Below are 25925 nucleotides of genomic sequence, written 5' to 3' on the forward strand. Positions count from 1 at the left end.
GTTATGCTGTGAGCTGTATGCACACAAGTGAGTCCCTGATCCAATCATCTTATAATCTAAAAAGACAAGATTGACAAAAGGTGGGAGAAAGGAAAAGAACTGAGATGCAGAGAGATTAAGGGACACATTTTCAAAAGTGCTCAGCATCCAGCAGGTTTGAAAATCTGGCCGTGAGGGACAAATCCAACGCCAGAGAGTCTGGCGCCAAGCTGGGACTTTAGCCTAGATCTTCTGTGTCTCAGACCAGAGCCTTAACTGCAAGACCAACTTTCCTCTGGGAGAGATACCCCCCCGCTTACCCTCCCTCCCCAGTTCAGGTCAACCTGTTTCTTGTATGAAGTGTGTGGACCAAAGTTTGAGTTGGTGTGTGTCTTCCTGAATATGGTCCATCTCTGTGTTCTTAATGCTTCGCAAGAATAAACAGCTATTTGCTCACTTCCACTGATCATGCTGGTGAGTCATTTTCAGTGTGATACACTTGGAGCCTCAGCCACACTTCTCCCCTTTAATGCTCAAGATCAAATTCTGCCACCCTCATTCTTATTGATTTTAGTGGGAGTAGACAGCTGTAAGGTAGTATGCAACAGGAATAGGGTGGTTATGGCAAGTCTAGCCGCTATTAGGTGGGTATTCACATCACAAAACAATTGCCATTATGAGGTTCATGTGTCACCAATCGCAGCAAAGAAGCCAAGGCTGAATGGAGATTGAACTTCTGTCTTACTGCCAAAGGGGTTAAGGCATATGGGCTGGGGCTGAATATAGTTTCCCTTGTAATTTTAAAGGGCCAGAGTCTGTTATTACTCACATCACATAGTAGCTTGCTCTGTAAGTAGTTCCATGTTCTTCTGTGGGACTCGTCACAGAGTCATGTACGGATACTACACAATATGCGCAAGTGTGGCAGAGTCTGTCCCTGAATAAGGATAAACATAGGGAGAACACAGAAGCAAAGAGGGGAGAATCCTCCCTTGTGAGATCTTTGCTGTTTAAATCCTTCACAAAGGATCCAATGGCGCTGCATATGGCTGAAATCCCATGTGAATAATAGAATCCTTTATAATGGAGCAAGATGCATGCCCTAGTGCAGTTTCCCCCAAACTTGGGATGCCGCTTGTGTAGGGAGAGCCCCTGGCGGGCTGGGCTGGTTTGTTTACTGCCATGTCCACAGGTCCGGCCGATCGCGGCACCCACTGGCCATGGTTTGCTGCTCCAGGCCAATGGGAGCTACTGGAAGTGGCGGCCTGTCTGTCCCTCGGCCCATGTCACTTCCAGCAGCTCCCATTGGCCTGGAGCAGTGAACTGCGGCCAGTGGGATCCGCGATTGGCCGGACCTACGGATGCGGCAGGTAAACAAACTGGCCCAGCCTGCTAGGGGCTTTCCCTAAACAAGTGGTGTCCCAAGTCTGGGAAACACAGCTCTAGTGGCAATCAGACAGCTACCACCTCTACCGGGACAAAGCTTTTTCTACTGTGGTGCAAAACCTAAATCTAGGGGATTCCTCTCTGATCGCTCGGCTTACTTCAATATCCCATTGAAATTGATGGCCGTGATGCTCCTCATCCTTATTCAGGTTGAGGAGCATTTACTAACTTGATTTACTCAAGTTAGTAAATGCTCAACCTGAATAAGGATGGCAGAATCACGCCCATAAAGAATAACATGAAAAGCCAATATCTGTTGCTTGTATGTCCAAAAAGCTTCCCTACAAGGTGCCGAATTACATTGATTGTATTACTGGATTATCAAATGATTAAAGCCATTAACAATCCACTCTTGAGCAATCAACATAACAATGTTTAGTTGCCTTGCAGTAACAATTAAGAGATGAAGCAATTTGCATAATTACGTTGTATCTGGAAAAAGTAAGTTCTCATTAAGAGAAGTTCAAAAGACTTTTTCCTATGGTTAAGATGACTTTAGCAGGCTGATTTCTCTCTCCCTCTTCCCCAATAGTATCTTTTGTTTTTTCATTTCTGAAAAGGAAGAAAATAGCAAAGTGATTTTACCATAAGGTGTTTTGGGCTGCTCATGGGGGCCTCATGCCACAGTTTTGGTGATGGGGATTCATTTAAATGGGAAAATCTATTCAAAACTGGTAATTAGCTAATATGATGTTTTATCACCCAGTGGGATTTCAGATGACATGTTAGAAGGCTCAATGAATAGTCAGAATGGCTGGTCTCTCCTAAATGAGCATTTATACAGTCATGTTACAGATATAATCATCAGATGGACTGGCCAAGCCAGATTCTGCACTCTGAAGGGGGACACTGGTATATTCCGTAGAGGGTGCCCATCTTTTTTCCCTAGCAACCAACTTCTCATAGATGGTTCTTTCTGTCTGTTACAGCTATCCCCCTGTTTCCCCATACTCCATTTTGTTTTTGTTCTTCTCCTGTGGCCGCCCTTCCCTGGCTGTTAAGTTGTTTACCAGGGCCACTGCCCTTCTCAAAGGGAGGGCCCCTTAAGTTGTTTAACAAGAGCCATTGCCCTTCTCAAAGGGATGGCCACTTGTGCTGCATGCTAAATGGGACCACTGCCCTATTCAAAGGGTTAGTCCTGTTATCACCTCGTCTCGGTGTAGGGCAGGCAATGTCCAGAGCTGCAAGACCTATTGTGTTTTTAAGATCCTGGGCATGAGTCATAGGCCTCATGTGCTTTTGAGTCACCTATTGCACCGGACTCTGCCCAGACATGTTTCTGTGCTCACCTGCAGTTTTTCCCTGTGCCTCCTCCCCTGTGACAGAGGGAGCCTATCAGGATTACTGGCGGGAAACTGCCTGAGTTTGCCTTTAAAAACAGACATTTTTGAAACAAACATCAGAAAGGTTCCTGCACTGTTGCCTGGTCTGATCAGCTAGGGGTTTTGGGGGGTCCTTTCTCTGCTTTCGTTTTATTTTTGAGCGTACCCCCGTTTTTTGAACCCTCCCATGAAGAACGAATTGCTACCCAAGAGATCTCCTGATTATTGAGACTGTACCGAGCCCTCCTTGCTTCTTCTGATGTTGCTGCTGCTTCTGCCTTTGCTGCTGCCTTGGGGACTGGTAAGAATCCCTCTGTGAAACTTTCCCTACTTTTATTTTATTATTTTAGCTGCTGGCTCTGTTTCCCTAGCACACAGACTCAAGCTAAACCCTGGTCTGTATCTTAAAACCTCTCTTTAACTCTGCGGCGCTTTGCCGCTAAAAATAAGTTTGTGCCTGCTAAGCTCTGCTCCTGTGGGCTTTGCCTTGGGGCTCTCTGCTTTCAGCTGTATCCCTTGGCTTCAGCCACCATCCCTTGGCTTCCTTGGGAGCTGTATCCTGTGCACATACCACTCTGCCCTCTGTGACTTCCCCATAGCATAAGGTGCACCATAGGTTTTTTTTTTTTTTTTAGTTTAATAAGTTATAGTTTGTTAAGATTGTAGAGCTTGTAAATTTCACCTGCCTTGTTATAGTTTACTGTTTTGTTGCTCCGTATAGTTGCTTGTTATAGTTTTGCTTAGAATTGTGATATTTGTTGTTTTGCCTAGTCGTTGGTTAAGATAGATAAGGTTTTTGCTGCTTCAAATTCGTCTCCCCGCTGTCCCAATCTCTCCCTGAACTTTCCCGTGTCTGTTTTTCCCCCGCTCCAATTTCCCCCTCTGTGTACTTCTCCGTGTCTATAGACAAGGTTTTTGCCGCTTGAATTCGTGTCCGTTTTTCCCCCGCTCCAATCTCCCCCTCTGTGTGCTTCTCCGTGTCTCCCTGTTATAACTCCTTGCTGCCCCCACCCCGTGTCTGCATCACCCTCCGAACCTCCCAAACTCCTTGCTGCTTCTCCCCCTGTGAAACTTCCCAAACCCTTTGCCATTTTTTCCCTTTGTTTTTGGTGTCCGCTTGTTGCTTAAACCTCTCTCCAGCCCTTCTCTACACTTCTCGCTGCCCCTCCCCTACCGAAGATCACCATCACACTGCTCCATTGTCTGTACCCTGCAGGGCTTCAGAGTCTCTCGCTGCTTCCAGCCGCACTCTCCTCTCATCAGTTGCCACTAATCATTCACTCCCCTCCCCCCTCCTGTTCCTTGACAGATTATCTGCTATCCTAGCCTCACAAATTCACATTTTACTTGTAATTATAACACCCCATTGGCTGCTTCCACTTTTCTGATATACTTTGTATTTGCATTGATACCATTGTGTTACATTGTATATAAGGCCACCAACCACTTAATACATTCTATCTAAGATTGTTGACCATTTTATATAGAAGCTACCATTTTATTTTGCATTTCTTTTTGATACGCTTATTGACTGTACTGTATCCTATTGTGCTGAACCCCACTTACTGTACCCCACTGTTAGAACTCCCTACACTGTTCAATAAGAAGAACCCCCCCATCATTGTCTATTGTAAACACCCTATACACCCCATCCCTTCGTATTTCATTGTTAAATTCCCACCACTTCCTTTTTCCTTTAATAAAGAAATTAATTGGCACCCCACCTGTGTGGTAATTCCTCCCCAAGATCCCATATACCTGCAGGCAGGGACACTTTCCAGCAGCACCTTTCCCTCCCTCAGCTGAGCTGTTTTGAAGCCACATAGTTTTGATGGGTCTAAGCTAAGTTTAGTCTGAATAGCTCCATTGGTTACAGCTCTCAGTACCTCCCTCTTGCTAGTTCCTTTGTCTGGCTCTCCATATAGACCTTTGTATTGCTTGAAGACTCAGCTTGTCATTTTCCATAGCACCCAATAGGATGTTGCACCAGCAGATGCGCCTGAGGGAAGCAGAATCTTGGGTATCAACAAGGAGAGTAGTAACGCAATCAGCTAGGACAGATGGTGCTGAGTGCTCCTCATATAATGCAAGTGATCATTCCTGGGCATTGTGAGATGAAGGAGGCCACAAACCTGTTGCCAAATTACGCATACTGTGTGAAGTGCGGTGAGGCCTGTGCTAACAGCTCCAGTGCTGCCAACTTCGTTTCTTCTCAAGTCTTATAATATTTGGTGTTTTTCTTAAATTTTCAGCTCCTGGGCTCATAATTATGTGAGAATTTCAGCTATGGTTTTGTACCGGGTTGGTTATCCGCTCCTGCCCTGAGGGATTTAAAAAGTGGCCTGGCAGAGCTTGAGAGCTACTGCTCTAAAAGCTGGGCTCATTGGGGAAGTGGCCGCAGCTGGGCCACACCCCAATCAGGCCACAGCTGGCCCCTATAAAAGGCTGTGAGCCAGGAGCCCAGGCAGTCTTCCGCTGCCTGTAGAGGGAGAAGGGCCTGACTGCAGGAAGCTAGACAAGGTACCTAGAGTGGAGCAGGGCTGGGGAAAGGCAGAGGAGCTGGGGAGCTCCAGCCTGGAAGGCCCCAGGCTGCGGCCTAGCATTAGGCCAAGATGTACTGAGGGCTGCAGGGGGCAGCCCAGGGGAAGGCAAAGGAAGGAGATCCAAACCCCTTTGCTCATGATGAGTGGCTGATACTGCAGTCTGCCCCAGTGAACAGGGGCTAGATGGAGACTGGGCAGTAGCCAATACTGAGGCAAAGTGGGGATACTGGGGTGGGGGTTCCCCTGGGAGGGGGAGACCCAGTTAAAGGGGCACCGGGGTCCTGGGAGGGACATGGGAGCCAGTAGCTGGAAGGCGGATAACTGGCCTACAGAGGGTGCTCTGGGCTGGATTGAACTAATTTCTGGAAGTCACCAGCAGGAGGCACTGCAGGGGTGAGTCTGGGCCGTCTACAGGTTTATAAAAAAATTAAGTTTTTAGCCTCCATGGTTGTGTAAAAAGCCTGTAAATGCAAATGAAGGGCACTCTACAGGCCTGGAAACCCGAAGGCAAAGAAGAAGAACCCAAAATTTGTTGTTTTCTTTAAATCTTATAATTGTTAAACCAATCTCATGACTTTTGAGCCTGACTTGTGATTTTTGAATGCTTGGGGCTGGTGATAGTGAAGTTGTCTACTAGCCACGGTCACCCTGGGCTATTCAAAACTGAAATTTTAACCTGCTGAAACCGCATCCATCTATTGTTGTTCATTTATTTGTATTGTTGAAGTGCCATGGACCAGGATCCCATTGTGTTAATCTCACTGGGTTCTATGAACACCTACTTTAAAGAAAACAGCAGTCTCTTTGCTGTCTAATGTTAACAGGCTGCACTGCATTCAGCTGGTATAAAGACTCTTATTTCCCCATGAGCAGTGAATCCATACGCCAGCTACATGGTCAGCTAATATTCATTTTTTGCTCGGTGCTGTGTGGTCATGGGTAAGCAGGGACGTAAAGGGAATAAGAATTAACTTTAATGGAAGTCTGGTGTTTGCGGGCATATACAGATCTCTGTGTGTTAATTTCATAACGAGCCCAGTGGGTGTATTTGCAATTGTGTGAGCATCACTGAAATGCATTCAGGACCTTTCTTCCTGTTTTGGCGCTTGTAGGAGCCCAAGGACATACACAGCATTCAGGCATATTCCACCACTGCAATATAGCTCCCTTTGCAGTGGAACTGTCCTGTGCTGACAACGAGTGAGGTGAGAGCTACAAAAGAATTTTCCCAACTGGAAACTATAGGGGGAAGGTTCTATATGTATGTATGTAATTACCCAAGTTGGGTTTTGGTCACTGTGACAAAGTGGGAATGTTGTTTTGTTATGAGAATGCTGAGAGGGGAGTTTTTCTGGGACAGCCTGCATTGGGGAAGGGAGCATACCTGAGCATGTAACCTGAGAACCTAGGTGGGGGGTTGGAGGCCAGGTAACACCTCTGCCCTGGAAACTAGAAAAATGTCACAGGCTGGGGAAGGAGCTGTGGGTAGGCTGAGTGAGAGGCTGGAGAGAGTTTCAGTTTTGAGCTGGCTAGGAAATGGAGAGGGGCAAGCCGATGGGGCTTGGGCTTCCCAAAGGGGCTGTGGCCTCCCTGGGGGCCCCAGATGGACCTAACTAAAGGGAGTCCTGTTGTCTGTACCAGCAAGACCTGTTTTGGACTGTGTTCCTGTCATCTAAATAAACCTTCTGTTTTACTTGCTGGCTGAGAGTTATGGTGAATTGCAGGAAGCTGGGAGTGCCAGGCCTAGTCTCCCTCCACACTCCATGAGAACTAGAGGTGGGATCTACTGCTCCCTGTGGACAGCACTTCCTGCAGTAAGTGACTGGGCAGCAGTAAAATGAAGAGGGATTGACGGGGACCAGGCGTGCTGCAGAATCAGCGCGGGATGGTTCCAGGGGCTGATTAAACCCCGGGAGTGTGTAACCAGCAAGAAGGACTTTTGCAGTACCAGAGTCCCCTGGGTGATTGCAGCGAGCAGTCCCGGGGTGGAGGAGTCTGCCGCTCGACCCTGGAAGAGAATGGTGACCTCAAAGGGCTGACACACTAGAGGTCTCCCTGTAAACTGTGGGGAGCGGCGAGCACCGAGGTCTGTGAGTGGCTAACAGGAAGATGTATGCTAAGCGCCTTTAGAGTGACCTGGTGAAGCTATGCAAGCAGAGGGGGCTGGGCAGTGGGAGGCTCACCAAAGACCAGCTGATTGCCCAGCTGAAGGAGGGAGATCACTCGAATGAACTGATCCCTGTCTCTGAGGGAAGCAGCCTGGCAGATGCAGCGCAGACACCAGCATCTGTCCCAGCTGGGAGTGGTCAGCTGGCTGCGCAGGGCTTCCCAGGACCCCTTCTTCCTATGCCTAGGGGAAGGGTGGGAAGGAGTCCAACAAATACCGAAGGCACCGTGACACCCCTGGTCAACAGGGGATCTTCCCGGCAACGCTCTGCATCCATGGAGCGGAAGTGACTAAAATGGGAGAGAGCGCTAAAAATGAAAGAGGTGGAGGATCATGAAAAACAGAGGCAGCATGAAGAGAGACAGAGGCAGCATGAGCTGAAGCTGGCCAGGCTGAGGAGCAGCGAGCCCCCGGCTGTGGTGAGTGAGTGGGACCCAGGCCTGCACGGAGCTTTGATAAGTGCATCCTGGCCCAGCATAAGGAGAAGGAGGACATGAATGACTTCCTGGATGCCTTTGAGACGGCCTGTGAGCTGCACCAGGTTAATCCTGCAGACAGGCTCCAGGCTCTCACCCCCTTACTGGACCCCAAAGCCATGGCATTGTAACACCAACTGGTAGGGGCGGAGAAAGAGGACTACGAACCATTCAAAAAGGCCCTGCTGTGCAAGTTTGGGCTAACTAATGCGATGTACCAGGAAAGGTTCCGGGATCAGGATAAAACCCCTGAGGTCTCATATCTGCAACTAGCTGTGCGCATGGAGGGATACGCCAGCAAGTAGGCAGATGGGGCCCAGACAAAGGAGAACCTGGTTAAACTGATCATACTAGAGCAACTGTATGAGCGGTGCCAATCTGTAGCGAGGTGGTGGGGCTCCCCTCCCCCTCAGGGAGGGTTGAGCCCCGTCAGTCATCCCCGGGGGCGGGGCTGCTGGGCGGAAGTCCCGCCCCTCAAAGGGTCAGGCGGCGACCTGGAAGAATAAAAGCTGGGCCCCAGCCTTCAGTTGCAGCTCAGCCACTGGCAGGATCAGACGTGCCCGCCGCTGTTCGTGACTGGGAGGCTGCCGAAGCCAGAGGTCGAGACCAGGAGCCGCTGGAGCTGCCTCGCTCCTACTACAATGAGGAGCTGCCGGAGCTGCCTCGTCCCTGCTACGGCCCCGAGGAGCCCCCAGACCAGGCGTGGCCCGAATTCCCCGAAACCCTACCGGACCTGCCGCCCAGCCCGGGTTGGGAGGAACCGATGGTCCTGAACGTCTCCGGAACAGAGGCCCCAGACCAGGTAGGAATAGAGGGGGAATTAGGAAGTAGCCCGGGGGCAGCTGACTCCAGTCAGGCTGCAGAGCTACCGTTGCCCATGTCAGTGTGTTGCGGTCAGGACCCCACTGACCACCAGTAGCGGTGACAACCGCTACCAGGGCCCCGGGCTGGAAAGCAGAGGAGTGGGTGGGCCTGCGTTCCCCCTGCCACCCATAACCGGGTGGCAGATTCCCCCCTCTCCCCAGTCGGAGAGGCCTGTAACTGTTTAAACTGTGTTTGGTGCCCCGCCCGAGCCAAGGGCTGGGTCCCCTCTGACTTTGTCACTGCTCTGACCTGCCGAACAGGCCAGAGCAGGCTGTAATTGCAGGGAAGACATCGAGGCCGGTGTGGCTCCCCTCCCCCTCAGGGAGGGTCGAGCCCCGGCGGAACCCGTCTACAACTGGCACCTGACCAGGGATCTTCAGAACGCGGGCCCCTGTGAGAAGGGGCTGGTAGAAGGACCCTAGTGCATCCGGTGTCCCCAGGGCAGGGACCATGGATGTCGACTGGCTAGTCCAGCTGCTGATGGAGAGCCAGGAGCAGCAGCAGGCGGCGCAACTGCTGCAGCAGCAACAGCAGCAGGCCACCCATCTCGAGCAGCAGCAACAGCGAGATGCCGCCCACCTCCAGCAGCAACGACAGCAACATGCCGCTCAGTTGGAGCACCAGTAACAACTCATCCAGCAACTCGGGGCCCAACTACAGGCGCTTCTTGGGCCCGCCACCTGAGTCCCCGAAGGGGCCACGGGGGAGGACCCCGCGGGACCCCGGCCACCGGTGCCCCTGTGCCTGACCAAGATGGGCCCGGGGGATGACCCTGAGGCCTTCTTGGTCACCTTCGAGCGTGTGGCCCTGGTCACTGGATGGGCCCAAGCCCAATGGGCCACCCTCTGGCTCCGTATTTAACCGGGCCCGCCCAGCTGGCCTATCGTGGGTTGGCCACGGAGGACACCAAGGACTATGATCGGGTGAAGGCCGTGATCCTCGACGCCTTGGACGTCAGCCCCGACACCTTCCGACAACGATTCCGGGGCCAGACCTATCCGACCGGCACCCGTCCCCGCTTAATTGCACAAGGCCTGAAAGAGGCCTGCTGCCGCTGGCTGCAGCCAGAAACCCGGACGGCGGAGAAAGTGACCGAGCAGGTGGTCCTCGAACAATTCGTACAGATCCTGCCGGTTCGAGGATGGGCCTGGGTGCTCCGCCACCGGCCTACCACCCTGGGGGCAGCAGTCTCCCTGATGGAGGATTTCCTCGCGGCGGAGGCTCCTGTGGGGCTGGCCTTCCGGCCACCCACCCCGGGGCCCGGCCAAACTCGTGGAAGCCAGAGAGGATCCGGCTCGCCGGGACAGCAACGGCTGAGTCATGGACTGGGCCCTGAACCGGCGCCGCGGACCCAACGCGCGGAGCCTGGCCCACACACGGGTTCGGGGACCTCCCCTGCAGGTCCATCGCCGCCCCGCCGAAGCCCCCGAAGCCCTCAGGCCACCGGTCCTCGGCGCGGACACTCCGAAGTAGGACCTTGCTTTAGATGCTGGAGGATTGGCCACTTACAGCGGGACTGCCCGGAGATGGAGTATGACTTTGGGCAGGTCTGCGCAGAAGAGGGCTGGGCTTGGTGGCCTCAGCCCCCGAAGCTCACAGTCCCGGTACTCATGGGGGACCAAGCCACCACGGCCTTGGTCAACTCAGGCTGTGGTCAAACGCTGGTCCGTCAGGCTCTGGGGCCCCCGATCGATCCTAGTCAGGGGCCCATTCACCTGCAATGTATCCACGGGGATGTTCGGTCCTGTCCCAGTGCTTGGGCCCGCCTGACTGTTAACGGCCTCACTCGGTCACTGATCGTTGGCGTGGCCCCTCGACTGGCCTATCCTGTCATCCTGGGACATGACTGGCCCGCCTTTGATGGGTGCCTTCGGTCTATACCGGCCCTAGCGGCTGAGTCCCCGGAAACCCCAGAGGAAGCCGAGACAGACGCCGTGGGGGCCGGACTAGAAACCCCAGAGGCCGAGGAGTTAAACGAGGGAGCACCCCCTGCACTCCGTTTTGACACAGACTTCTGCCGGGATCAGTGGGCCGACCCCACTCTCCGACGGGCCTACAAATAGCTGGCCGCAATTGATGGATCCATTATCGACCCTGGCCGGGCTACGAAGTGTCCCCACTTTGAGCTCCGCCAGGACTGGCTTTATTGGATGGAGCGGGACCCCCGCACACAAGAACCGCGGACGCAACTCCTCGTGCCCCGATGCCATCGGCAGGCCGTCATGAGCTTGTCCCATGATGTACCAGCCGCGGGCCACCTGGGGTATGAAAAGACCCTGGCACGAATTCGGGCTCGGTTCTACTGGCCGGGGCTGGACGGAGAGGTAAAACAAATCTGCAACTCCTGCCTGGAGTGTCAGTTGGCCGCACCAGCCTGAACCCCCAAAGCGCCCTTGGTTCCCATGCCAGTGATTGACAGCCCATTTGAGCACGTCGCAATGGACTTGGTCGGCCTGCTTCCCTGGAGCGCAGCCGGCTTTCAATACGTCTTGGTCCTGGTCGACTATGCCACCCGGTTTCCAGAGGCCATCCCCTTGCGGAGCATCACGGCCCGGACCATCGCAGGCGAATTAGTCAAGGTCTTCACCTGCGTGGGGCTGCCTAAGGAGATCCTGACGGACCAGGGCACTAATTTTACATCCCGGTTGCTAAACCAAGTCTGCCAACTCCTGGGGGTAAAACAACTGCGGACCTCTGTCTACCACCCCCAAACCGACGGCTTGGTAGAGCGGTTCAATCGGACCCTCAAGGACATGATGAGAAGGTACCCGCCAGATGAGCTACGCCATTGGGACCAACTCCTCCCGCCGCTGCACCTGGCTGTCCGAGAGGTCCCCCAGGCGTCGACCAAATTCTCCCCCTTTGAGCTCCTATACGGGCGGAGGCCTCGGGGCCTGCTGGACCTGATGAAAGAGACGTGGGAGCAGTCGGCCTCCCCGACCCAGGGACTCCTCCAGTACGTCCTCCGGCTACGGGAACGCCTAACTCAAGCGGGGTCCCTAGCGCGGGAAAACCTAAAAGCAGCTCAGGAGAGGCAGGAGCGAAGCTATAATCAAGGCGCGCGCGCGTGGGAACTTGGCCCCGGAGACCAAGTCCTACTGCTCCTGCCCTCCAGCGAATCGAAATTGTTGGCCCGGTGGCAGGGCACCTACGAGGTACTCAGAAAAGTGGGGCCCATCAACTATGAGATCTGCCAACCTGGTCACCGGAGGGAGAAGCAAATATACCATGTTAATCTGCTGAAACCGTGGCGTGACCAAGAGGGCCTGTTAATCGACCCATGCCCGCCAGAGCTGGAACTAGGTCCAGAGGTGGCCCAGATGGAGGAGGTGATGGAACCCGCACTGGGGAGCGCCCTGACGATCGAGCAACAGCGACAGGCCAAATGTCTCATGCGGGCCTTCTGATAGACCTTCACGGCCCTACCGGGCTGCACGACTGTCACCTGCCATAGGATCCAGACCGAACCAGGGAAGGTCATGCGGGAGACTGCCCGGCCAATACCATACCGAATGCGCCAGGCGGTGGAGGAAGAGGTTCAAGCCATGCTCGCCCTGCGGGTCGTTGAACCGTCCCGGAGCGAGTGGCGCAGCCCGGTGGTCCTGGTACCCAAGCCTGATGGCTCTCGACACTTCTGCATAGATTTCCGGAAAGTTAATGCCATATCCCGTTTCGATGCCTACCCGATGCCCTGAGTCGACGAGCTGCTCGTCCGCCTCGGGGAGGCCTGGTACATCATCACGCTGGACCTCAGCAAGAGGTACTGGCAAATCCCGCTGGAAGAGATGTCCAAAGAGAAGACCGCCTTTGCCACTCCGTCCGGACTGTACCAGTTCACCAGGATGCCTTTCGGTCTCCATGAGGCCCCTGCGACCTTTCAGCGGCTCATGGATCACCTCTTGCGGCCACACCAGGAGTATGCCGCTGCCTACCTGGATGATGTGGTGATCTACAGCCGCTGCTGGGACGACCACCTAACCCGGGTCGCGGCGGTTCTCCGGACCCTTCAACAGGCAGGGTTGACCGCAAACCCCCAAAAGTGCCGGATAGCCTGGGAAGAAACGACGTACCTCGGCTATACCATCGGACAGGGACAGGTGAAACCCCTCGTGGGGAAAGTGCAGGCCCTGGCAGAGTGCCCCAGCCCAACAACAAAGCGGCAGGTCCGGTGCTTTCTGGGGCTCGTGGGGTATTATCGTCGATTTATTCCCCATTTCGCGTCCACGGCAGCCCCCCTGACCGAGCTACTAAAGAAGAGCAGCCCTCGGATGGTACAATGGAACCCCGAGTGTGAGGCAGCCTTCAGGACGCTTCGTAGCTGCTTGTGTCAAGAACCAGTTCTATACAGCCCCGACTTCGACAAGCCCTTTGTCCTCCAGACGGATGCGTCTGACGTTGGCCTGGGGGCCGTCTTGTCCCAAGAAGGAGACGGAGGTGATCACCTCGTGCTGTATATCAGTCGGAAACTGTTTCTCCGAGAGCGGAATTATGCCACGATTGGAAAGGAGGTCAAGTGGGCCTGCGAGGCCCTCCAGTTCTTCCTCTTGGGTGGCCCGTTCACCCTCGTTACGGACCACACCCACCTTCAATGGCTTATGAGAATGAAGGACAACAATGCCCACACCATGCGCTGGTATTTGGCCTTGCAGCCCTATGCGTTCACCATCCAGCATAGGGCAGGTAAGGACCATGCCAATGCGGATTTTCTGTCCTGCCTCGGAGATGAGACAGCTCGGCCCCAACAGGCGGGGGCCGGACTTGGGGGGGGGGGGGGGGGGCTGTGTAGCGAGGTGGTGGGGCTCCCCTCCCCCTCAGGGAGGGTCGAGCCCCGTCAGTCGTCCATGGGGGCGGGGCCGCTGGGCGGAAGTCCCGCCCCTTAAAGGGTCAGGCAGCGACCCGGAAGAATAAAAGCCAGGCCCCAGCTTTCAGTTGTGGCTCGGCCACCGGCAGGATCAGATGTGCCCGCCAGAGATCGAGACCAGGAGCTGCCCGAGCTGCCTCGCCCCTGCTACGACGAGGAGCCGCCGGAGCTGCCTCGACCCTGCTACGACGAGGAGCCCCCAGACCAGGTGTGGCCCGAATTCCCCGAAACCCTACCAGACCTGCCGCCCAGCCCGGACTGGGAGGAACCGATGGTCCTGGACATCTCCAGAACAGAGGCCCCGGACCAGGTAGGAATAGAGGGGGAATTAGGAAGTAGCCCGGGGGCAGCTGACTCCAGTCAGGCTGCAGAGCTACCGTTGCCCATGTCAGTGTGTTGCGGTCAGGACCCCACTGACCACCAGTAGCGGTGACAACTGCTACCAGGGCCCCAGGCTGGAATGCAGAGGAGTGGGTGGGCCTGCATTCCCCCTGCCACCTGTAACCGGGTGGCAGATTCCCTCTCTCCCCAGTCGGAGAGGCCTGTAACTGTTTAAACTGTGTTTGGTGCCCCGCCCGAGCCAAGGGCTGGGCCCCCCCCTTGACTTTTTGCCACTGCTCTGCCCTGCTCCAAAGGGCCAGAGCAGGCTGTAATTGCAGGGAAGACATCGAGGCCGGTGTGGCTCCTCTCCCCCTCAGGGAGGGTCGAGCCCCGGCGGAACCCGTCTACACCATCTGAGCTGAGGCTGTGGTTGAAGGACAAAAAGCCACAGAACCCACGACATGCAGGGAGGCTGGCCGATGAGTTTGTGAAGAGCTGGTCAGAGGGTGGCAGGGAAGAGTCCCAAAGGAACAGGCCTGCCATGATGCAGAAAGAGAGTGATCCTGGAACATCCCATAAGGGAAACATGGAGAACCCCCTCCCAAGGGGCCAACCGACCAGCTTGAGGGAACCAGTGGGACATGGGCTGCTATTATTGTGGCCAGAGAGGCCACATACGGACCAAGTGCCGCAGGCTCAGGGACAGACTGAGCAAACCGGACCCACAGAGGGTTAACTGGGTAGAGGCCCAGCCCAATGAGGGGCAGGCTTCCCAGGCAAGGGGGGCTGGCAGCTTATCAACTGCTCAGGAGGGAGGAGGACCCCAGTCCAACTCCTCTGCAGAGCTGGATGCTCCAGACATCAGGTTCTTCATTTACAGGGTGGGCGCAGGGCTGTCCCTGCGGAGCGAGTGCCTTGTTTCCCTGGAGGTGGATGGGAGGAAGGTCTAAGGATACTGGGACATGGGCGCTGAGGTGACGCTGGCCCGGCCTGAGGTGGTAGCTTCAGATCAGGTGATGCCCAACACCTATCTGACCCTGACAGGGGTGGGCGGGACCCCATTCAAAGTGCCCATGGCAAGGGTACACTTGAAATGGGGGGACAAAGAGGGTCCCAAGGAAATGGGGGTGCACCACCATTTGCCAACTGAGGTGTTAATGGTGGGGGTCATAGAGAACTGGCCAAGCAACCCTCAGGGTGCCCTGGTTGTGACCCGTAGCTCAAGCTTGCAAGGGACACTGCGCCTTGACCTTGGGGATGGTACCTTGCCTGAGGTGCAGGACCCTAACCTGGTGGGGATTGAATGCCCAGGGACACAGCTCAAGGAGGCTGTGACTTCAGACCCAGCCAGCAAGAGAGAGCAGGTCCCCATCCCTGTCCCAGCTGCTGAGTTCCAGGCTGAGCTGCAGAAAGATCCCTCCTTGCAGAAGATAAGGGACCTGGCCAACCTCAGTGTGGTACAGACCACGGGGGGGAGGTTGCCGGAAAAGGTTCCTGTGAGAGAAGAGATTCCTGTACTGAGAATGGGCTTCCCCAGGGGAAATGGAGGCATGGGGGATCAGGAGGCAGCTGGTGGTACCCCAGAAGTATTGCTGCCAGCTGCTGTCGGGCACATGACATCCCCCTCTCAGGGCACCAGAGAATCTGGCGTACCCAGCAGAGGCTGCTATGGAACTTTTACTGGCCTGGGGTCTTTATTACTGTCCGACAGTACTTCTGATCCTGTGACCCCTGTCAGAGGGTGAGGAAGGCCTAGGACAAGGGGAAAACAGCTTTAGAACCCTTGCCCAGCATACAGGAGCCTTTCCAGAGGGTGGCCAAGGTAAAAAGGGGGGCTCTTAACCAAGATAGCCCAAATCACAGCCCTCTAGACTGAACCGCTGGGAAAAGACCCCATCCCAGTTTGAACCCCAGGTGTACCAGGGCGGAAGGGCATGGGCCGCATAAGCCTTCCCACCTGCAGACTACGAGTGCCATCGAGCACACCTGACCTAAGGGGGGAGGGAAACTGGAAGAGCCTGGTGTAATTCTCCCCCAGGAAGTGCGGGGATGCTGGGGCATCCATGGGAACATAAGTAGGTTTGAACTTCCCCAGGTCACTGGCTGAAGTGACCCTGCTCAATTCGGTCTCGAAGAGGGGAGAGATGTGACAAAGTGGGAATGTTGTTGATGTGTTATGTGAATGCTGAGAGTGGAGTTTTTCTGGGACGGCCTGCACTGGGGAAGGGAGCATACCTGAGCATGTAACCTAAGAACCCAGATGGGGGGTTGGAGGCCAGGTAACACCTCTGTCCCGGAAACTGGAAAAATGACAAAGGCTGGGGGAGGAGTTGTGGAGAGGCTGAGTGAGAGGCTGGAGAGAGTTTCAGTTCTGAGCTGGCTGGGAAATGGAGAGGGGCATGCCGATGGGGCTTGGGCTTCCCAAAGGGGCTGTGGCCTCCCTGGGGGCCCCAGATGGACCTAACTAAAGGGGGTCCTGTTGTCTGTACCAGCAAGACCTGTTCTGGACTGTGTTCCTGTCATCCATGACAGGAACTTTAACAACAAATAGCAGTTAGGACCTTAGTTTTCTGTGTCATAAAATCATAAAATATCAGAGTTGGAAGGGACCTCAGGAGATCATCTAATCCAACCCCCTGCTCAAAGCAGGACCCATCCCCACCTAAATCATCCCAGCCAGGGCTTTCTCAAGCCTGACCTTAAAAACCTTTAAGGAAGGAGATTCCATCACCTTCCTAGGAAACCCATTCCAGTGCTTCACCACCCTCTTAGTGAAAAAGTCTTTCCTAATATCCAACCTAAACCTCCCCTACTGCAACTTGAGACCATTACTCCTTGTTCTGTCATCTTTCATGACTGAGAACAGTCTAGATCCATCCTCTTTAGAACCACCTCATTCTTTGAAAGCAGCTATCAAATCCCCCCTCATTCTTCTCTTCTGCAGACTAAACAATCCCAGTTCCCTCAGACTCTCCTCATAAGTCATGTGCTCCAGCCCCCTAATAACTTTTGTTGCCCTCCACTGGACTCTTTCCAATTTTTCCACATCCTTCTTGTAGGGGTCCCAAATTGGACACAGTTCTCCAGATGAGGCCTCACCAGTGTTGAGTAGAGGGGAATGATCACATCCCTTGATCTGCTGGCAATGCCCCTACTTATACAGCCCAAAATGCCCTTAGCCTCCTTGGCAACAAGGACACACCGTTGACTCATATCCAGCTTCTCATCCACTGTAACCCCTAGGTCCTTTTTCTGCAGAAGTGCTGCCTAGCCATTTGGTCCCTAGTCTGCAGCTGTGCATGGGATTCTTCCATCCTAAGTGCAGGACTCTGCACTTGCCCTTGTGGAACATCATCAGATTTCTTTTGGCCCAATTCTCTAATTTGTCTAGGTCTCTCTGTATCCTATCTCTACCCTCCACTGTATCTACCACTCCTCCCAGTTTAGTGTCATCTGCAAACTTGCTGAGGGTGCAGTTCATGCCATCCTCCAGATCATTAATGAAGATATTGAACAAAACCGGCCCCAGGACCGACCCTTGGGGCACTCTGCTTGATACCGGCTGCCAACTAGACATGGAGCCATTGATCACTACCTGTTGAGCCCAATGATCTAGCCAGCTTTGTATCTACCTTATAGTCCATTCATCCAGCCCATACTTCTTTAACTTGCCGGCAATGATGCCCAAATGATGGCCAGTCCAGTGGTTCCTCAGCTATGTTGGGGCATTGTTACACCAGGAGAAATGCCCTGTGCTTGATCACATCTTCTTGAAGCCTCCTTCTCTGGAGGTCTCTGACTGAAGTAGTGGTCACACACACCTGTGCTTAATTTATGAGATCACAGCTAGAGCTGCTACGGCAAAAGGCAAATTATTCAGGTTAGGGAAAAATACAGAATTTTTTTCCCCCACCCACTCACCTATAACTGTTTGAAACAGAAAAAAGTATCAAGTGGGGCTGAGTAGCCTGTGCCATGCTTTGACATCTACATAATGATCAGAAATAAACTGAGAATTTGGGATATACAAGTCTCAGCACCATGTGCAGTCTTTAGAGAGAATATGGTGAGGAGGAGGAGACTGGATTGCCACTAGTAATACAGCAGCAGTATGTCCTCTTCAGTTGCATCCATATGGAATACCATCTGGTAGGACAATTCAGGCTGTGCATTAGTGCTTCTATAGAACAGTTGTCTGCTGTGATGCACATTGCCATTTGAGATACAGAAATTAGAAATTCTGTCCGATACTGAAAAGTTTTCATAAATGATCTGAACGGGTAGGAGCCAAGGTCCTTTAGCAAATTACCACTGTTGTCCAATGTGAAATGAAAATAGATTGTTACTGTAGAAATGTGAGAGTAAATGAGCCATACTTTCACAAATATTTTTAAAGATGGTAGGGAACCATTTTTTTTTTTTAATAAAAGTACTGGTTTGGAAAATCCACTTAGTCTTGGATGGACAGTTTGGAGATTGTCATTATTTATATAGCTTCCAAAATTGTGCTTGGGGGTGGGGAATTTCAAAAGCACCTAAGTCCTATTTTCAAAAGGATTTCAAGTCAATAGGGCTCCCAAGTCCCTTAGGTGCTTTGGAAAATTTTACCCAGGGCCTTTTAGACTTGTATGAAGAGCCCTGCTCTGAAGTGCTTACAGCTGAAGGCCCCAGTCCTACAAGTGGTTCCATGTGGGTAGATGTAAGGCAAAAAGAGATAAAGGCTGAAGGTGAGAGGGAATGCAATATATAGATCACAATGGCCAAGTGGCTGTGTTTTGGCACACAGCTTTTCCATGACTCGATCTTTTAAAACTAAAGTTTTGACTGCAGAGTTAGCTAGGTAAACTCTCACTTTCTTCCTTCCCCGTTGTCCTGCCTTGCCTATTGCTTTAATATGTCTGTCTCTCCACCACTGTGGTGTTTCTTAATGCTACCCTTCATGGGACTGATTTTGCAACCCTCCCTCACACTGAATAGTATGTGTATAGTGTCATTGAATCCATGGCACTATTCCTGACCCCAGTTCTGCGGACATGCCTGTGCCGAGCCATGCTGACTGCAGTGAGTATGACTTCAGTCTGCCTATGGGAATCTGATTAGAGGCTGGGTCCCTGTGTGTGAGTGCTTAGCATAAGGCAGCAGAATCAGGCCCTACAGCTTGATCCAGAGCCCACTGAAGTCAATGAAAAGACTCCTATTGAATTGAATTTGGCCCCAGTGTAGTAACATGGGAGAGTAGAACAAATGTTGTCAATGCCTGTGACAGAACAATATTAGTCTCACTCTGTATTATGTCATAGTCCTGTTAGTCAGACTACTCCTTAAAGTAATGGACTCCACTGAGAAATGTATTCTTGACTCTGAGGGCGTGTGTGTGTGTGTGTGTTTCTGTCTTTTTACTCAAATTATAAAAGTTGTATGGGATGCTGCATTACAAGAACAGAAATACATTTAGCAATTCAGGTGACATCAACAAAGATCATGTCACTCACTAGAACCCTCAGATTTTTTTAATACCTTTGCTCATAATTTTCCTGCTCTGAAATACCTAGGTCTGATCCAAAGATGAACAGAAAAACAATGATACTTAAAGGAGAAATCTAACACAACTTGGAACAAAACTCTGCACTGTTTGTTTTTTCACAATGTTCTCTGTCCCCACAAGAGTTAAGTTTAGCGAAATGCTAAACTGTCAGTTATGAGTGTTTAAAGCCTATGAACATGTCACGTAAAACTTGCATTGACATAGTAATTATTACTATTATTCTAGTGGCTCTTAACAGCCCTGACAGCAAAGAGAAAAGCACAGCAGGCCTCAAGCAGTAAGACTATATTGGCTTCATCTTCTGGCCCTGCGCCTTACACCTTCATTATCTGTGGCAAGGACGGTCACTCAAGAATCAGACTTTTTAGCCATTTGCGATGCTGCAGCCCAATACCTAGTAACTGAACTGTTTTGTGGGCTGATGCCATCGTCTGTTGAGATAGATGGTTGCCATTTCATTTCTTATAGAGGTCCCATTTTCCTATGCACTCCACACACACACATAGTCAGAGATCAACCATCCCTGCCTCCATCAGCGTGCAATCCAAATAGAGTTCTTATCTCCATTTTACAGATGAGAAACTGAGGCATGGGAAGATTAAGTGACTTACTCAGCATCACACAGGAACTCTGGAGCAGAGCAAGGAACTAAACCTAGGTCTCCTGAGGCCTAGGAGACTGTCTTAACCACAATTAAGTGCTTTCTAAATCATGGGCCTGATTCACCACTGTGTTACTCCACTAGTATGGCACTGTTGAGAGCAATAGAGTTATCTAATTTAGACCCCATCATTTGGTATTACCACTCAAGAAAGAGATATTGGAGTCATGTTGGACAGTTCTCAGAAAACATCTGCTCAACATGCAGTGGCAATCAAGAAAAGCTCACAGAATGCTGGGAACCATTAAGAAAGGGATAGATAATAACACAGAATCAAAGCTATTATATAAATCCATGGGGCACCCACACCTTGAATACAGTGTGCAGTTCGGGTCGCTGCATCTCAAAAAATATATTAGAATTAGAAAATACACAGAGTAGGTCAACAAAAATGATTAGGGTATGGAACAGCTTCCATATGAGGAGCGATTAAAAAGACTGGGGCTGTTCATCTTAGAAAAGAGACGACTAAGGGGGGTTATGATAGAAGTCTATAAAATCATGAAAGTTCAGGAGAAAATGAATAAGGAAATGTTATTTACCCTTTCACATAACACAAGAACCAGGGGTCACCCAATGAAATTACAGGCACCCAGTTTAAAGCAAACATAAGGAAATAGTTCTTCTCACAGTTCATAGTCAACTTGTGGAACTCAATGCCAGGGGAATATTGTGAAGGCCAAAAGTATAATTGGGTTAAAAAATGAATTAGTTACATTCACGGAGGATAGGTCTATCAATGGCTATTAGCCAAGATGGTCAGGGATGCCACCTTATGCTCTGGGTAGCCCTAAACCTGTGACTGCCAGAAGCTGGGAGCAGATGACAGGATGGGTCAGTCAATAATTGCCTTCCTTTGTTTCATTTCCTCTGAAGCATCTGGCACCAGCCACTGTTGGAAGACAGGATACTGGGCCAGATGGACCATTGATCTGACCAGTAAGGCCATTCTTATGTTTTTATCATTGCTCACAGTCAGTAGTAGACAAAAAGCACTATGTAACTGCACAGTATTACTATTACTTTTAGTTATATCCCTTGGATCAGTCAGAGGCAGTGTTTTTCAAACTAGCCCATAAGCCACTGATATTCATCTGCAAGGTGAGCCACAGGGCTGCTTCTGTCATAATCATAAAACATCTTGCAGCTGAGATGTTTCCAGCTTCATCACTGTTTTATCCCAGTCTCAGACTCTTGGACTGCCCAATAGAACATAGGGTACTATCTTAGTCAGGGAGGAAGAGGGACTGGATGATCTAGCAGGACTTCTCTGTTTCTAGTGGTTTCATCTCTGTGATGTGTTAGCCATCCTGGAATCTGAGTGTGTTGCACTCCCAGCTCTCCCAGCTGGTGGCACCTTTAGCGTCTTTCACAAAACAAAAAGAAAGGCAAGCACCATGCTGGGATTAAATGGAACATGCAGTGGCTCAGGCAAGGCTGAAGGAGTCCCCTTAACAATGAGTTGTAAGGGAAAAAACAAGTAACTTATAAAAGGAATAGATCAGTTGGGCCCTATTTGCTTCCCGTCCATAGATGGCAGGAAATGAACTACTTAAGACTCATGCAGTTCATTGACAACTGCCATTTGGTGCCTTGTGCCCTTCCTGAACACAAAACAAAATGAATATTTCTACATTTAAACAAAAGAATCGTGGTGAGGATTAACTGATGCTGCCCCAGCACCATCTCCAGCCCAGCCCTAGTGAGACACCCAGCCCAAATAACTTGGAGTAAATGCTCATTAGATCTTTGATGGCCTGTTGAGTGGATGATGTATCGCTGAAGGTCAGGTGGGGAGAAGAGAGATGAATTGTTTTCTGACAACTTGGCCATTTTTATTCTTGAGCAAAGTTTTGATTACAATGATGGCTGCTCAGCAGTGCATATTCAGTACAGTGCACAGAGACTTAATTAGTTGTGTATGTCTCCGAGGGAGTTATTCTGCTAATGCCCTGGGCACTGCAGTGATAATCTGCCTCTTAATAGCCTCAGGGTTGCAGCCATGACTTTTTGCTGTGGTAACAGCACTAGGTCTGCTGGGGCTCGAGTTTTACCCCCATTGCCTTGTTTTATTTCACTTCAGTAAGGAGGTAAGATGACCTACTGGACATTTATTCTACCGGGAAGCAGATATGGACCTAATCCCTGTGGTTGTTGTCAAGTTCCTAAATGTGTGGTGCTGAGGCTGCAGCCATATGTGAGGGATGCTGCTGCTGAACCTGCCCAAGGACACTTTTGTGAATGTGCATCAGGAGATTTTTTTGTTGTTGTTCAACTTGAGCTTATATTTTCATCTTGAGCTGATTGCAAACTAGGCTGGGATACTAGTTGCCTAGTGGAGTTAGACTAGAAACTGGCCACAGGCTCTTATGGCAGTAGCTGTTTGATGTCAGCTCCACATCCAGGAGCGGCGCCATGGTTTTTGCCGCCCTAGGCGGCAGCGCTCCTCCTCAGAGCATTCGGCGGCGGGGGGTCCTTCTGCTCTGCATCTTTGTGGCACTTCGGCGGCAGGTCTTGGAGTGAGTGAAGGACCCACCGTCGAATTTCCGCCAAAGACCCAGAGTGGAAGGACCCCCAGCTGCCGAATTTCCTTCGAGAGCTGCAAAATCCCGCCCCCCAAATCCTGCTGTCCTAGGTGACTGCCTACGGTTCCCTAGTGGAAGCGCCAGCCCTGCCACCATCTCTAACCTAGATGAAGTTTTATACTATCTGCAAGTTTTAAATTTGCCTTATTACAACTTTTAGCACCTCCTACCCCTTGGATACTGTCTCCAAAAGCGTGACATGTGTTCACGTGTATTGATGATGCATTTTGCTCTCTATTGATTCTGTTTAAAGACCCACTCAATTGATGCTACAGAAAATAATCTATACATGCATGTGTAGCTATGCATCAGAATCTCACATGAAAAGACAGGGCTGGCTTTGTATGTGCTGGCCTCCTTCACTCCAGCCAATAAGTTATCAGTGTATGATACCGCGCAAATGGGGAAATGACCGTGTAGTGCACAACACCAGAGGATGCTCTGCCCCTAACAGTATGGCTTCAGGGACTGTAGGGTGAAAGGAGAAATAATTCCCTCATATTCTAATCCTGGAAAAGTCTCTGTTGTATTAAGGTCCCTAGCCATAGTTGCAGATGACCCTTCTGGGGGCTTTAACCCTATGCACAAATAATTTAGCAGAAGCCCTATTTGAACCTTCATGTTCCAACCTCAACTGCCCCTATCATCCATCCAGCTGAAGTGACTGGTCTCTTCCCAGCAGAGTAGGGCTGCAGCAGGTCACAGAATCTTCATTCCTATAGCCATGGGGCAAAGGACTCATTATGGCAGATGAACTTGACTGAATTATGCCTTTGGGTAAATTCACCACTCCTATTGACTTTAAGCTTTCACCTTCTTATGCAGAATTTGGTCTTATGGAGCCCATCTTGTCCCTTCCTCCCTGGCTGCAGGGTACTTTCTGACTGTGTAACTAGTGTGGTGCCTGCATAAGGCAGGGAAAAGGGAAATTCAGGGCAATTGAATCAGTATTTCCCCTTCATGGTCCAGCAAGGATACCCACTCTAGGCTTGCAGTTCCTCAGCCATCACTTCGCTTGGGCAGAGACCTGCATCTTTCTTCCTTCTGACCAAGGTTTTTTCCCAGGCTGCACCAGGATATCCCCAGTAGGACAGATTGCATAAACTGGCCAACATCTCTTCAAAGGCTATGAACAGGGTAATGGCCCGTGGTTTTAAGTTACCCTGCAGCTCTTTCAAAGCAAGCACATATATTCTTAATGTGCAGAGAAAACACATTAAAAACAATGCCTACATTCATGCTAATAAGCTTACTGGAGAGCACTCCTCTTCCCATTTCTACGAGGGCTTGGTGTCAGTTCTTCCAACCCTTTTCTAGGCCTTTGGACAAAAGGTCACATTGGGGAAAGGGAGAGCTCAGTGATTTTGCACATTGGTCTGCTAAACCCAAGGTTATGAGTTCAATCCTTGAGGGCCCCACTTAGGGATTTGAGGCAAAAAAATTGGATGATTTAATTGGGGATTGGTCCTGCTTTGAGCTGGGGGTTGGACTAGATGATCTCCTGAGGTCCCTTCCAACCCTAATATTTTATGACTTGCTGGATGAGAAAGCAGGCTTTGAGAGAGTTTAACTCAGGCTATATATCCCAAAGTCCTATCTTTGTCTATTGGGCTCTAGAGAATCCTGTTTGAATTCGTATAAGCAAGGCTGACCAGGAGCTGGTGCCTCTCTGAAAGTGGTACAGCCTGAGTGAATCGGCCTAATCTCCTCCCCTCCACAGACACACTGTTTTCAGTTCCTGGAGGTGCTGGGGTTACCCTTCCCCCTGGAATTCCATACAATCCCTGGCCCACAATAATACATTAACTTTATGCAGTAATACAATACAATAATAGCTATTGCAGGAAATTTCCAGATCTACATCTTTTGCATGGGCCAGAGCCCATTGTATATAGGCTCCCTGTCCAGCGGTGCACAGGAGAGGAGGAGGAGGAGGAGGAGCAGGTATGGGACCAGAGGATCTGTAATGGCGTGGATTCTACAGCTCACAACAGCAGTGGAAAAGAGGGATATATTTTCCAAGTCACTTAGGCTGGGAGTAGCAGAATAATTTGAGTAGGTATTTTCAGAGTTATTGATCTGGAATATCATTTGCACCATAAAAAGTGTCAAAGTTTAATAAGAGTCTGTAAAATGTGGCACAGGACTGGCCAGGCATATTCTCATGAATGTATTACATTTTAGAGCAATGGGCCTGATTAAAAATCTTGCTTATAGCATCTCTCATTCCATAAAGTGCCCATTCCATGCACTGTGAGAACACTTTGTCCAGCTCAACCCTACACTCAAGTGTGGAAGGGGAGCAAAATTGGGTCTGTCCTCTGATCTGGAATGATTTAGATGATGCTGATAGCAGGCGTGAATACCAAGTATCAGATCTCAATTTTTTGAGGTGGATAGGAAGTGAATGTTAAAGCATTCCAACCACCCATACAGCCGCAGGCAAGATACAGTTATGTGAATTATTTTAGACTGTTTCAGCTCTAGTTAATAAGTTCCCAAGAAGAACATAATTGGAGCAGTCTTTGCTGTTACTAGTAGAAGAATTTAATATTCAAAGGACTTGTGCCATAAAAGGCATCAGAGACGTTAAAGGTTGCAAGCAGAATTAACAAAACAAGCTCCGTGAGAGAGCTGTCAATAAGTGGCTAAATCAAATAAGTGCCCGTTCCAATCTGGTTCTGGTGAAGTTCTTGGCTGCCTCTGAATGGTGTTTGTTCAGCCATGCTGCAAAGACAGAGCAATTCTGCAAAGCCGACATCGATTTGAAATTTAAATCTGATGTAGTAACTTAAGCATTTTAAAATGCCTCTGAATCAATGAAAATGATTCAAGGCAAAATCCAGATGGCCACATAGCTACTGTATATAATACCAGCCAAAGGCCAATATTTTTCTGAACAAGAATACCTCTTAACGCAGACTTAGTTTTCAAAGCATCTTAAATGCTGCAAAATACCCGTCCTAGGAAAGTCTATAATATGAATCTTTTTTTCCCCTAGTAATCGTCAATCCTGTCATTAGGATTCTGATCTGATTCTTTATGGATATTGTTCTGCTTCATGCTTCTCAGTGCTCAGAAAATTTATCATGTGCATTGGAGGTCTGAACCACTGAATGCAGAGCTGGCTGAAAAACATTGAGAGCTAGCCTGAG

The sequence above is a fragment of the Gopherus evgoodei genome, chromosome 9 (assembly GCF_007399415.2).
Source record: "Gopherus evgoodei ecotype Sinaloan lineage chromosome 9, rGopEvg1_v1.p, whole genome shotgun sequence".
NCBI classification, from domain to species: domain Eukaryota; kingdom Metazoa; phylum Chordata; order Testudines; family Testudinidae; genus Gopherus; species Gopherus evgoodei.